Genomic DNA, 13,996 nt, shown 5'->3' on the forward strand with positions numbered 1-13,996 from the left:
CCAGAGACCTTATTGACCTACGCCATAAACTGAATCAGAGAACATGAGCCAAAGTATACCTGTAAAGTCATGGCCCTGCTTAACACATGCACCAACAGCTTCAAGAACAGCCTCTTCCCTGCTGTTATTAGACTGCTGATTGGATCTCTCTAACTTCAAGTAATGTTGATCTTGCTTTGTATCTCCTGTGCAGCTGTAATCTTATGAGTCCCACTCTATCTAAGCACCCTAAGATCTGTACATTCTTGTTTGCTATGATCTGCCTGTAGTGCTCGCAAAATAAAACTTTTCACTGTACTTAGATACATGTGCCTACAATAAATCAAATTTTTTTTAAATAATTTCAGTAAAGTTTCCAGAGTTATTGCAGGTGATCTCCTGTTGTCTAGTTGGTTAAAGTCTCAAGTGAACAAATTAATATTGAGATTTGGTGATGGTGATCAGCTGCCTTCTTGAACTACTGGAATCCATGGGAGTTTAAGCACACCAGTGTAGTTAAGAGTGAGCTTCACGACTTTTAACCTGTGGCAGTGAAGGAAAAGGCGATGGTTAGATTTTTGCTTTTTGAAGACAGTCATTATTACTTGCCTTTACCGAGCCCAACACTGTATGGAGCTGGAAAAGCACAGCCGGTCAGGCAGCATCTAAGAAGCAGGAGAATCAACATCTCAAGCACAAGCTCATCATCAGGAATTGGGTGGATGGTGGGGGGAGCTAGGGGGCTGAGAAATAAATGAGAGGGGGTGGGGCGGGGGAGGGGGGTGAAGTTAGCTAGGAATGCAATAGGTAGATGAAGGCAGGAGGACAGTGCTAGGTCATAACGGAGGGTGGAGCGGATAGGTAGGAAGGAAGATGGACAGATCAAGAGGGCTGTGCCAAGTTTGAAGATTGGATCTAGAATCAGGTGGGGGGAGGGAAGATGAGGAAACTGGTGAAATCGACATTGATTGTATGTGGTTGGAGAGACTGAAGGTAGAAAGTGAGGCGTTCTTCCTCCAGGCATTGGGTGGCTAGGATTTGGCAGTGGAGGCAGCCCAGCACTTGCATGCCTTTGGGGGAGTGGGAGGGGGAGTTGAAGTGGTCTGCCACAGGGTGGTGGGGTTGTTTAGTGCGTGTATCCCAAAGATGTCTTCTGAAACTTTCTGCAAGTTGGCATCCTGTATCCCCAATGCAGAGGAGACCAAATTGAGAGCAATGGACACAGGAGACGAGGTGTTGAGATGTACAGGAAAATTTCTGCCAGATGTGGAAAGATCCTTTGGGGCCTTGGATGGAGATGAGGGGCCCTATTCTCTCCCCAGTTACCCTTTTGTCCTTAATATATTTGTAAAAACTGTTTGGATTCTCATTAATTCTATTTGCCAATGCTATCTCATGACCCCTTTTTGCCCTCCTGATTTCCCTCTTAAGTATATTCCTACTTCCTTTATATTCTTCTAAGGGTTCACTCGATCTATCCTGTCTATACCTGACATATGCTTCCTACTTTTTCCTAACCAAACCCTCAATTTCTTTAGTCATCCAGCATTCCCGATACCTACCAGCTTTCCCTTTCACCCTGACAGGAATATACTTTCTCTGGATTCTTGTTATCTCATTTAGAACATAGAACATAGAACACGGAACAATACAGCACAGAACAGGCCCTTCGGCCCACGATGTTGTGCCGAACATCTATCCTAGATTAAGCACCCATCCATGTACCTATCCAATTGCCGCTTAAAGATCGCCAATGATTCTGACTCTACCACTCCCACGGGCAGCGCATTCCATGCCCCCACCACTCTCTGGGTAAAGAACCCACCCCTGACATCTCCCCTATACCTTCCACCCTTCACCTTAAATTTATGTCCCCTTGTTGTACCCGGGGAAAAAGTTTCTGTCTACTCTATCTATTCCTCTCATCATCTTATAAACCTCTATCAAGTCACCCCTCATCCTTCGCCGTTCCAACGAGAAAAGGCCGAGAACTCTCAACCTATCCTCGTACGACCTATCCTCCATTCCAGGCAACATCCTGGTAAATCTTCTCTGCACCCTCTCCAAAGCTTCCACATCTTTCCTAAAGTGAGGCGACCAGAACTGCACACAGTACTCCAAATGTGGCCTAACCAAAGTCCTGTACAGCTGCAACATCACTTCACGACTCTTGAATTCAATCCCTCTGCTAATGAACGCTAATACACCATAGGCCTTCTTACAAGCTCTATCCACCTGAGTGGCAACTTTCAAAGATCTATGTACATACACCCCAAGATCCCTCTGTTCCTCCACCTGACTAAGAACCCTACCGTAAACCCTTATTCCGCATTCTTATTTGTTCTTCCAAAATGGACAACCTCACACTTGGCAGGGTTGAACTCCATCTGCCACTCCTCAGCCCAGCTCTGCATCATATCTAAGTCCCTTTGCAGCCGACAACAGCCCTCCTCACTGTCCACAACTCCACCAATCTTCGTCTCATCTGCAAATTTACTGACCCACCCTTCGACTCCCTCATCCAAGTCATTAATAAAAATTACAAACAGCAGAGGACCCAGAACTGATCCCTGCGGAACTCCACTTGTAACTGGGCTCCAGGCTGAATATTTACCATCTACCACCACTCTGACTTCGACCGGTTAGCCAGTTCTCTATCCAACTGGCCAAATTCCCCACTAGCCCATGCCTCCTGACTTTTCTGATTCAGTATGTGGATGTACTTATGAGAGGAGGTGCAAAACTTGACCTACTCTTGGGAAGGTGACTGAGGTGTCAGTGGGGGAGCACTTTGGGGCCAGCGACCATAATTCTATTAGATTTAAAATAGTGATGGAAAAGGATAGACCAGATCTAAAAGTTGAAGTTCTAAATTGGAGAAAGGCCAATTTTGGCGGTATTAGGCAAGAACCTTCGAAAGCTGATTGGAGGCAGATGTTCGCAGATAAAGGGACGGCTGGAAAATGGGAAGCCTTCAGAAAAGACCCAGAAAATAACACCGTCTTATTCCTCTACAAAACACTGCACCAAGTTAAATTAAGAGCTATGGCTTGTATTTTAAGTTTAATCAAGAGACTTATCTCCAAAAACATATAATCCAGAAAGAACCCACTGTCCTCACTGATACAGCCTCTCTCTTGGACAGACATAAAACAACAATTAACTTATCTGATTCTGTGTTGTGAACTTCGCCCAAACCGGTTCCTCCAAGATTAGTTGTGAAATTCACTGTTTGTTCATTTTCCCAGATGCACTCTGACATCCAGCGATACATGAATTCAAAAACAGCAAAGGCAGTAACTGTGCAGGTTCTCTCTCTCTCTCTCTCTCTCCTGCACTGTCCTCACCATATGCTTCCTTTGTCTGCTCTTCTCCCTTTTAAAACTGCTGTTGTTTTGACTTTTTTTTAAACTCCAAACCAACTCAAACTTTTTTGGAGATATAAATAAAAGAAATAGGAACATAAGAAATAGGTTATTCAATCCCTCAAGCCTGACCTGCTATTCAACAACATCATGGCTGATTAGCTCCAAGCCTCCAGCCAACTCAATGTTTTACTTTGTCAAAAAAACTTCAACAGATTTTTTTAAAACATTGTCAAAGAAGGTGGATTAATGTCATTTAATGCCAATCCATAAGTGACCTGGAGAGGGCGGTGGTAAGCCACCTTCCTAAACCACTGCAAAGACCTTAAGATGCAGGCTATCCAATTCAAGAGACTTGTCAGCTTTTAGTTCCAAGAGATTTCCGAGCACATTTTTCCTAGTAATGGTATTTGTTTTAAGTTCATCCCTCCCTTTCATCTCTTTACTGTCATTTATCAATGGGAAGTGTTCTTACTTTCCTACATGAAAACAGGCAGAAAATAAAATGTTCAAATCATTCATCAACTCTATTAGCGATTTTCCATACTCCATGTCTGAAGGATTAACACTAGCTTTAGTTATTTTCCCACTATTCAAATATTTGTAAAACCTCTATTTTCTGCTTTTATGTAATTAGCTAACTTTCTCTCATAATCTACTTTCTGGCTCTATTATATTTTAAGTCATTCTTTCCTGGGTCTTAAACTCTGACATATCACTAATTTTGCAGATTTGTTCATTGAAAGAAAAATTTAATACTACCCTTGACTTTCTTAATTCGCCATGGGTGATGCATTCTTCCCCAGCAGCCTTTATTTCTCACCAAGATAACCAACACTGAGGATTATTAAATAGCTCCTTTAAAAAAAAAGCAAAGTTTTTTTTCCCTAGGGTCGGGAAGTTCAAAACGATAGGGGCAAATTTCTTAAGGTGAAAGATTTAAAAGAGACTTAGGTGGCTCATGTGTGGAATGAGCTACCTGGGGAAGTGGTAGATGCAAGTACAGTTACAACATTTAAAAGACATTTGGATATTTACATGAATAGGAAAGGTTTCGGGGGATATGAGCTAAACACAGGCAAATGGGACTTATGGAACTTGGTCAACATGGATGAGTTGGACCGAAGGGTCGGTTTTCATGTTTATGACTGTATGATTGATCAGTATTCATACCATTAGCACCATAGCACAGTTGCACACCATTTCAGATGGAGCTTGGCCACAGATCAGCCATGATCTCATTGAATGGCAAAACATGGTCGAGGGGGTGAAAGGCCTACTCCTGTTCATGTTTCTATGTTCCCATGTAAGATTCCCTCCCAAGTCTCTTACCTTCTCAACTGAGTACGATATCTTGATTTGGCAAAGAGACTCTTCCAAACTACATGGTTCTATTTTACAATTTCTTCTCTGTTGCTGAATCAAATTCCTGGAACTCCCCCACCTCTCACAGCACTGAGTGTATCTATATGACATGAACTATAGTGGTCCAAGAGGGCAGATCATCACCACCTTCTCAACAGCAATTAGGAGGGACATTAAATACTAACAAGGTAAAAACAATGACTGCAGATGCTGGAAACCAGATTCTGGATTAGTGGTGCTGGAAGAGCACAGCAGTTCAGGCAGCATCCAACGAACAGCAAAATTGACGTTTCAGGCAAAAGCCCTTCATCAGGAATAAAGGCAGAGAGCCTGAAGCGTGGAGAGATAAGCTAGAGGAGGGTGGGGTTAGGGAGAAAGTAGCATAGAGTACAATATGTGAGTGGGGGAGGGGATGAAGGTGATAGGTCAGGGAGGAGAGGGTGGAGTGTTTAGGTGGAAAAAGAGATAGGCAGGTAGGACAAGTCCGGACAAGTCATGGGGACAGTGCTGAGCTGGAAGTTTGGAACTAGGGTGAGGTGGGGGTAGATTAGATTACTTACAGTGTGGAAACAGGCCCTTCGGCCCAACAAGTCCACACCGACCCGCCGAAGCGCAACCCACCCATACCCCTGCATTTACCCCTTACCTAACACTACGGGCAATTTAGTATGGCCAATTCACCTGGTAGGGGAAATGAGGAAACTGTTGAAGTCCACATTGATGCCCTGGGGTTGAAGTCTTCCGAGGCGGAAGATGAGGCCTTCTTCCTCCAGGCATCTGGTGGTGAGGGAAGCCCAGGACCTCCATTGTCCTCGGCAGAGTGGGAGGGGGAGTTGAAATGTTGGGCCATAGGGTGGTGTGGTTGATTGGTGCGGGTGTCCCGGAGATGTTCCCTAAAGCACTCTGCTAGGAGGCGCTCAGTCTCCCCAATGTAGAGGAGACCGCATCGGGAGCAACGGATACAATAAATGATATTAATGGATGTGCAGGTAAAACTTTGATGGATGTGGAAGGCTCCTTTAGGGCCTAGGATAGAGGTGAGGGAGCAGGTGTGGGCGCAGGTTTTACAGTTCCTGCGGTGGCAGGGGAAGGTGCCAGGATGGGAGGGTGGGTTGTAGGGGGCGTGGACCTAACCAGGTAGTCAAGGAGGGAACAGTCTTTGCGGAAGGCGGAAAGGGATGGGGAGGGAAATAGATCCCTGGCGGTGGGGTCTTTTTGGAGGTGGAGGAAATGTCAGCGGATGATTTGGTTTATGCAAAGGTTGGTAAAGTGGAAGGTGAGCACCAGAAGCGTTCTGTCCTTGTTACGGTTGGAGGGGTGGGGTCTGAGGGCGGAGGTGTGGGATGTGGACAAGATGCGTTGGAGGGCATCTTTAACCAAGTGGGAAGGGAAATTGGGGTCTCTAACGAAGGAGGCCATCTGGTGTGTTCTGTGGTGGAACTGGTTCTCCTGGGAGGAGATACAGTGGAGGCGGAGGAATTGGTAATACTGGATGGCATTTTTGCAAGAGGTAGGGTGGGAACAGGTGCAATCCAGGTAGCTGTGGGAGTCGGTGGGTTTGTAAAAAATGTCGTCATTAATGGAGATGGAGAGGTCCAGGAAGGGGAGAGAGGTGTCAGAGATGGTCCAGGTAAAGTTAAGGTCAGAGTGGAATGTGCTGGTGAAGTTGATGAATTGCTCGACCTCCTCGCAGGAGCACGAGGTGGTGCCAATACAGTCATCAATGTAGCAGAGGAAGAGGTGGGGGTGGTGCCGGTGTAATTACAGAAGATCAACTGTTCTACGTAGCCAACAAATACTGTTAAATACTAACAGTCAGTTACATCCACTTCTCATAAATGAAGGGCAAAAAAAACCTAATATTTAAACAGCTTTTCTAGTTACTTTTAAAACAGGATTAAATAGTTGCTTGAAAAAATATACGAAGGATAATGGGGAGCAAAACTGGGATTTCACCAGTGGAGAAAAACCAGACTCAATGGGCCTAATAAACTGCTGCTGTTATAATAGCTTTGTCATATTAAAGCAAGCAGTACAGAGGCCTACTTTAACACGAATGAGGTATCACACTGTAACTCACATTCCTAATGCTTACACTTTGGAATATTTATAGCTACTAGTCATAACAGTCTGCGAGTTTCAACAGTAAGCGGTCATTGAGAATATTCAACTTTTAAATAATCTTTCAAGTAGTGTGGCTCACAGAAACCAAAGGTCCAGCCTTTATGCAATAGATACATATTTTTCTGAGTGCAAATTATCAGTTGTGAATCATAGAGTCATACAGCATGGAAACAGGCTGTTCAGCCCAACTCATCCATGTCAACCAAGTATCCTAAAATGAATTAATCGCATTTGCCTGTCTTTGGCCCATATCCCTCTAGATCTTATGGTATTAAATCTTTCATATCCACGCACCTATCCAAATGTCTTTTAAATGTTGTAACTTACCACTTCCTTTGACAGCCCGTTCCATATATGCACCACGATTAGATTAGATTACTTACAGTGTGGAAACAGGCCCTTCGGCCCAACAAGTCCACACCGACCCGCCGAAGCGCAACCCACCCATACCCCTACATTTACCCCTTACCTAACACTACGGGCAATTTAGCATGGCCAATTCACCTGACCCGCACATCTTTGGACTGTGGGAGGAAACCGGAGCACCCGGAGGAAACCCACGCAGACACGGGGAGAATGTGCAAACTCCACACAGTCAGTCGCCTGAGGTGGGAATTGAACCCAGGTCCCTGGCACTGTGAGGCAGCAGTGCTAACCACTGTACCACCATGCCGCCCTACTGTACCACCGTGCCGCCCTACTGTACCACCGTGCCGCCCTCTGCATGAAAAGGTTACCCCCTCAGGTTCCTTTTAAATCATTCCATTCTCACCTTAAACCTATGTTCTCTCATCTTGGACTCCCTTACCATGGGGAAAAGACCCTGGATATTCACCTCATGATTTTATACACCACTCTCAGGTCACCCCTTAGCTTCCCACACTCCAGGGAAACAAGTCCCAGCCCACCCAGCCTCTCTGTATAACTCAAACCTTCCAGTTTTGGTAACATTCTTTTAAATCTTTTCTGCACCCTTTCCAGTTTATTAACATCCATCCTGCAGAAGGGCCACCGATCAGAAATGAAAGAATTCCTCTTCATCTTTTGTCTTCACTGGGCTACTCCTTATTCTGAGGTTATGCCCTCCACTCCAAGACTTACCCACAAGTCAAGCTCTCTGCTTTTACCCTATCAAAAAATGTTGTTTCCTCAGATGACCACTCCTGTTATAATTGTGTTATTTGCCACCTCTACCGGTATATGTAGAGATAATTATCTGATATCATGGCTTACCCATTGAGCTGGGAGTAGAATGTGCACGGCAGAGTATCTACAAAAGATCACTCTTCTTAGATAACAAGATGGTTTATTGCAAGATAGTGGTAAGTACAACTATGTTAGGACAAGCATAATTACAAGGACCTCAAGGTCCCTCCAATAACTAGAATAGGACTTCTCATTTCCACTGAAAATGTGTTGCTGGTTAAAGCACAGCAGGTTAGGCAGCATCCCAGGAACAGGAAATTCGATGTTTCGGGCCAGAGCCCTTCATCAGAAATGAGGAGAGTGTGCCAGGCAGGCTAAGATAAAAGGTAGGGAGGAGGGACTTGGGGGAGAGGCGATGGAGATGTAATAGGTGGAAGGAGGTCAAGGTGAGGGTGATAGGCTGGAGTGGGGTGGGGGCGGAGAGGTCAAGAAGAAGATTGCAGCACCGCCCTCCTAACCTGCAATCTTCTTCCTGACCTCTCCGCCCCCACCCCACTCCAGCCTATCACCCTTACCTTGACCTCCTTCCACCTATCACATCTCCATCGCCCCTCCCCCAAGTCCCTCCTCCCTACCTTTTATCTTAGCCTGCCTGGCACACTCTCCTCATTCCTGATGAAGGGCTCTGGCCCGAAACGTTGAATTTCCTGTTCCTGGGATGCTGCCTGATCTGCTGTGCTTTAACCAGCAACACATTTTCAGCTCTGATCTCCAGCATCTGCAGACCTCACTTTTTACTCTTCTCATCTCCACCTACAGCTCATGTGTAACATCACTAGAATGGGAGGAGCCAATGTAGAATTCAGAGTAACAGCTAATCCCCTGCAGAACTATTGTCTTACACAAGAAATTCTATTTCACAAGTTGGATTTACTTTTTCCTGAATTTTGATCCAAATTTCCTGGGTGACAAGTGATGATATGTTACTGATACTGTGACTTGGAAGTAAGGCCAATGAACAGGTTGCAGGCATATTTGAAAGAAGAGTAAGACTATCTGAGCATACTTCTTTGACCTTATCTTATGTGTGAAATTGGTCATCTGGTGTCAAGATAAATTAAAAATATTCATAATGAAGCATTGGATTCATTGAAAAGGTTTATTAACTTCAGCAATTTAATTTGAAAATACACCAGTATTTACAGATGCTATCAGTCCTAAATATATAATTCATTGCTCTGAACACATGGAGCTCTATTGCCCCAGAAATACAGGACATAAGAATGAACAATATATGTACCTGTTCTACTAAATTTACTGCTCCTACAATAAACATATCCAGTAATCAGGTGAGGAAAAAAAGCTACTTGATTTGATTCTCACCAATTTGCCTTCCACAGATGCATAAATGATGACTTATTGACACTTCTACTCTACAATGAACAACACAGTAAAATATCGTAAAAAGCTTTAACCGTCACCACAATCTGGCACTATTTTGAATAGTTAAAGAATAAAAAGATATAGCTAAAAGAAAGAATCCAGCTTTATTCCACCGCCTCTGCCACAAGTCATGAGCCCGCTCACCAAGGGCACCTGCGCCAGATCCACAAGATCACCACTCTTCAGACGCCATCTCTTTGTCGCAAGGGCCTATCTCACCAACACGTCACTAATGGAGAGTGCCCTGCTGGACCTACACTCATTCCACAATCGTTCGCCCCTACTCTGTTGTCACTACCAGGCCAATAACCAGGAGTCCTCAGCTCCGGCCCACCACAATCAGGAGCTACTGCCGCTCCTTGCTGATAACCAGAAGATCCTGGCTTCAGCCCTAACACAAGTAGAAACTGCCACCGCTGCTTCATCAATAATAAAGTCACTATACAATCCTCGTGGAAACTAAATCCTGTTTTCGCATTGAAAATACCCTCCACTGTGGAATGCAACACCACCATATCAAATGGAATAGACTTCAAATGATCTAGCAACTCAAAACTGGGACCTTGTGAATACAATGGACCATCACCAACCGTGGAATTATACTTTAATGCAATCTGTAATCTTTAAAATAACTATATTCCTCCACTGTACCATTACTATTATTTGGAGCAGCATGGTGGATCAGTGGTTAGCACTGCTGCCTCACAGAGCCAGGGACCTGGGTTCAATTCCCGCCTCGGGCAATTGTCCGTGTGGAGTTTGCACATTCTTCCAGTGTCTGCGTGGGTTTCCTCCCACAGTCCAAAGACGGTCAGGTTAGGTGAATTGGCCATGCTAAATTGCCCATCGTGTTAGGTGCATTAGTGAAGCGGGTGGATTGCTCTTCGGAGGGTCGGTGTGGACTTGTTGGTAATCTAATCTATTAAACTAGAGGATCAATACTGGTTTGAAGAAGATTGCAGAAGCAACAACAGACATTCGTAAAAATGAAATATCAGTCTGGTGAAGCTGTAACACAGGAACATTTGCATATGGTATAATCAGCAAGTGATAGATAGAGCTAAGTGTTTCCACAACCATTGGATTAGATCTACATTTTGCATTCTGGCCTTATCCAGTCACAAAACGGTTGTGGAGAATTAAACAACTCACTGGAGGAGGCAGCTCTACAAATAGACGCATTTTCAATGATAGGGGATCCCATTTCATCAGTGCAAAAAGTAACACTGAAGCAGTTGCAAACTCAGCCTATCAATCTATTCTCAAACATCAGTGAGGTGATGGAAGGAATCATCAACAGTGATATCAAATAGCTCTTGCTTTGAAATAACCTGCTCAATTAACTTGAATTTGGGTTCAGCCAGGGTCATTCAGCTCCTGACCTCCTCTCCAACAAGAGAAAATCTAACTAACTATGTTCTCTTGACATTCAGTGACATTCACGCGTTATGATCAAAAGTAAAAGCCATAGCTCCTGGTTACAGGGCCAGTGTGGATCCAGCACAGGAACCTGAAAGTTTGGAAAAGAATGCTAAAGTACTACATTTTATCTCTCATGTTAAAGAACTCAGAAACATGAGCAAAGAGGTGATTGTATATATTCAAGATGTGGACAAATAGGAGAATGTCAATATAGTGTGCATAGACATGAGTATTTGTAGGAAGTGTATGAGATGGCTTGAGAAAATAAGAAATTCACTTATAACATCAAACAGAGAAAGATACCATATTACCATCATATACAGCAGAAATTAGAGGGAAATATTGATGGAGGGGAAGTGAAGGAGAAAATGAATAAAGGATATAATTGACCAAATACATTTGACTTCAGGAATGTTCAAGGGCAACACAGGTCAGATAGAGGTTGAGCTGCATGGCAGTCAGATTTAGAAGAAGTTGCATCAGTCAATGAACAAACAAACAATATTTTAGGAGCTCCTTCACTATGCACAACAATAGTTCAAGAACCACACTGCTTTCTTTGGACAGTATTGCTATCCAATAAATAACAACCAATGGTCCCATATTTTGACAAGTTTAGCAATATTGAAACTTGAAATACAGACACATTCATGTAATTACTTTTCATTAAATTGTAATTTTATTTTAGAAAGTATGCCCCACTAATATCACTTCTACGAAATGGTATCAAATAATGTTAATTATTATTGGAAAGCTTGGTGAAAAATATAGTATCATAAAATCCATTAAAATAATAACAATTTCTCAATTACTAATTTCTTAGTGTAAATGGTTTGTTAATTTTCAAAAAAAAGCAAGAATTGTAGGATTTGGATTTTACTCAAATGATTTTCTATGGAAAATTGAAATTTTGAACAAAAAAATGAGAAACAACTCCCCCCCATGAATTTAGTTAACACTGGCAATCACTTTTTAAACAATCGCTTCATCTAGCATCACAAATTCCACCAGAATGTTTCATGACAAATATTTACAGTTCTTCTGTTATTTGCATTTTATTACCATGAGCAAAATTTAAGTAATATTTATTTTGCTAGTTATATTGTATTCATCTTCATTCCCATACATATGAAAACAAATTTTATGAATTTTTGATAAGTTGCCAAGACCCATTTTCTACAGGGGAATCCCTTCCATGTTAGTAAGCAATGGGGGGGTTTTAGCGCATTCCCATTATATTATTATTTTATTAATTACTGCTTTTGTCAATGACAAGCTGAAAGCCAAATGTAAGGCTGTTGATGCTGACTGGTATAGGTATAGGAGAAAATGAGGACTGCAGATGCTGGAGATCAGAGCTGAAAATGTGTTGCTGGAAAAGCGCAGCAGGTCAGACAGCATCCAAGGAGAAGGAGAGTCGACGTTTCGGGCATGACCCCTTCTTCAGGTATAGGTATATCTTGCATCACCAACAGTATGTGACTTCAGTTATGTTTGCCCTTTATCAGCATTAGTAACATACATATAGTGCAAAGTCCTTATTTTAACTTAGTTTTCCTGTGCTGACAACGTTTTCTTCCTAACCAAAACTCAGGTTTTGATTTTTAATCAACAGAAGTCAGCAAGCAGTACTTTATAAACGCAGATGAATATGCAGGTATCAAAGACTGCCTTTCAGTTACCTCACTGTGATGACATTGCAAAGACAGCTTCCTACTTGCACATATAGCTGAGGCCAAAATGCTATCCATGTAGCAATGATAAGTGCAAGTATGAAAGCAATATAAGTACATTTAAATATCACCTGGAGTTTTACAATCCTGCGTGCTGGATTTTGCACATGCAACTAATCATGGTGGGTCTAAGTACCACAGCTCAAATTACACTGAATTTTTCAAATATAGTTCCAAATCTGCTGGAATTAGCACAGCAAGTAAATTAAACATCATGTGCAAATAAACTCAAACATATGACCTCAAACATAAACAACAGTTGCTACAACACTTCTTTTCGGCCATACTTAAGGTTTTATGGAGCCATGTCTCCCACATTGTTCCACTTCCACATTGGCTAAAATCCTTCCTCCTGTAAAGCAGATCCAGTCCAGATTCCATCAGCGTTTCATTTTTCTCATCTTTTGCTTAACATCAACAGCACTCTCAGTCAAATTTCAAGTTCATTCAAAGAGAAGTGACTTTTAAAATCCAAATTAACACCATCTCCTATATTAAAATGGAGAGTATTCTGCTCTAAACTTCCTTTTTTGAGCACTGAAAGCCGCCAAATTTGAAATGATTTAAAAATAAACAGAATTACTGTCTCCGTGCAAGCAGCATTTCCATGAGCTCAACTGGTAGGAAGCTGACTCACAGATGTGAATAGTTCGGCAAAGCTGCTCACATCTGCAATGTCCGGGCACTCCTGGAATGTCATGCGAATGATTGGAAAATATTTCTGACTACGAAAGAACTAGAACACTGCCTACAAGTTGACTTCAAAGACAGGATCTGCCACATCAGCAGTTTGTGCATTCTGCTTCTTTCAAAGCATTTAGCTACTCCTCTTCAGTGTTCTCACAACCTCCTCAAACATAAAGAGCATACAATTCACGCAGCACACAGATGACTTATTTACACTGAGGCGGGGAAAGTATGTGCTGTTATTTACACGTGCACACACTGAAAACTGTGAGGATTTGTTGATGATAGCAAGGCTGCCAATTGAACTAAATCAGATTTTTTGGAGGGAGAACTATTAAATAATTCAAGTGCAAGATTTTTTCACCGCTAAATTTTTTTTCCCCCAGTTCCTTCTACTTTCCTTTCCTGAAGGCACTGATTCTTGATGTGGTGGGACTCCATCGGTGCTATGAGCCATCTGGTACTACACCCAAGTGACCATTCATCATGTGTCAAATCGGGGCTGGGAGCATTTACAGGCCATTCAACCATCGAATTTAGTTCAGCCATGCCTGATTCTGTTCTCGCCAAATGTCGACACACATCCAATTTCCAGCTGGGGATCACCCGTAGCAATCAGCAACAGGAAGGCTGGCTGATTTTTCTAACACTTCACTGCCAAAATTTACTCCTCTTTGTTTACATAAGAGGCTCTTGCTGTTCAGTGTGTACTGATAACACAATTTAATGTTA

At 42.8% G+C, this 13,996-nt stretch overlaps 1 protein-coding gene across 3 annotated transcripts in view; it reads right to left on the minus strand.

Moving 5' to 3' along the window:
• The window catches only part of gjc2 (gap junction protein gamma 2), a 191,775-nt gene that overhangs the window by 114,881 nt on the left and 62,898 nt on the right, over positions 1 to 13,996 (minus strand). The window contains exon 1 of one of the 3 annotated variants that reach the window (XM_060825175.1): positions 13,161 to 13,226. The exons of 1 other annotated variant lie outside the window; for it this stretch is intronic. The gene's annotated coding sequence lies outside the window, so the exon portion shown is untranslated. Of the gene's footprint in view, positions 1 to 12,864; positions 12,992 to 13,160; positions 13,227 to 13,996 lie in introns of those variants that run through there. One more of the 3 variants, XM_060825173.1, reaches the window with a different exon arrangement.

The sequence above is a fragment of the Hemiscyllium ocellatum genome, chromosome 5 (assembly GCF_020745735.1).
Source record: "Hemiscyllium ocellatum isolate sHemOce1 chromosome 5, sHemOce1.pat.X.cur, whole genome shotgun sequence".
Taxonomy (NCBI): Eukaryota; Metazoa; Chordata; class Chondrichthyes; order Orectolobiformes; family Hemiscylliidae; genus Hemiscyllium; species Hemiscyllium ocellatum.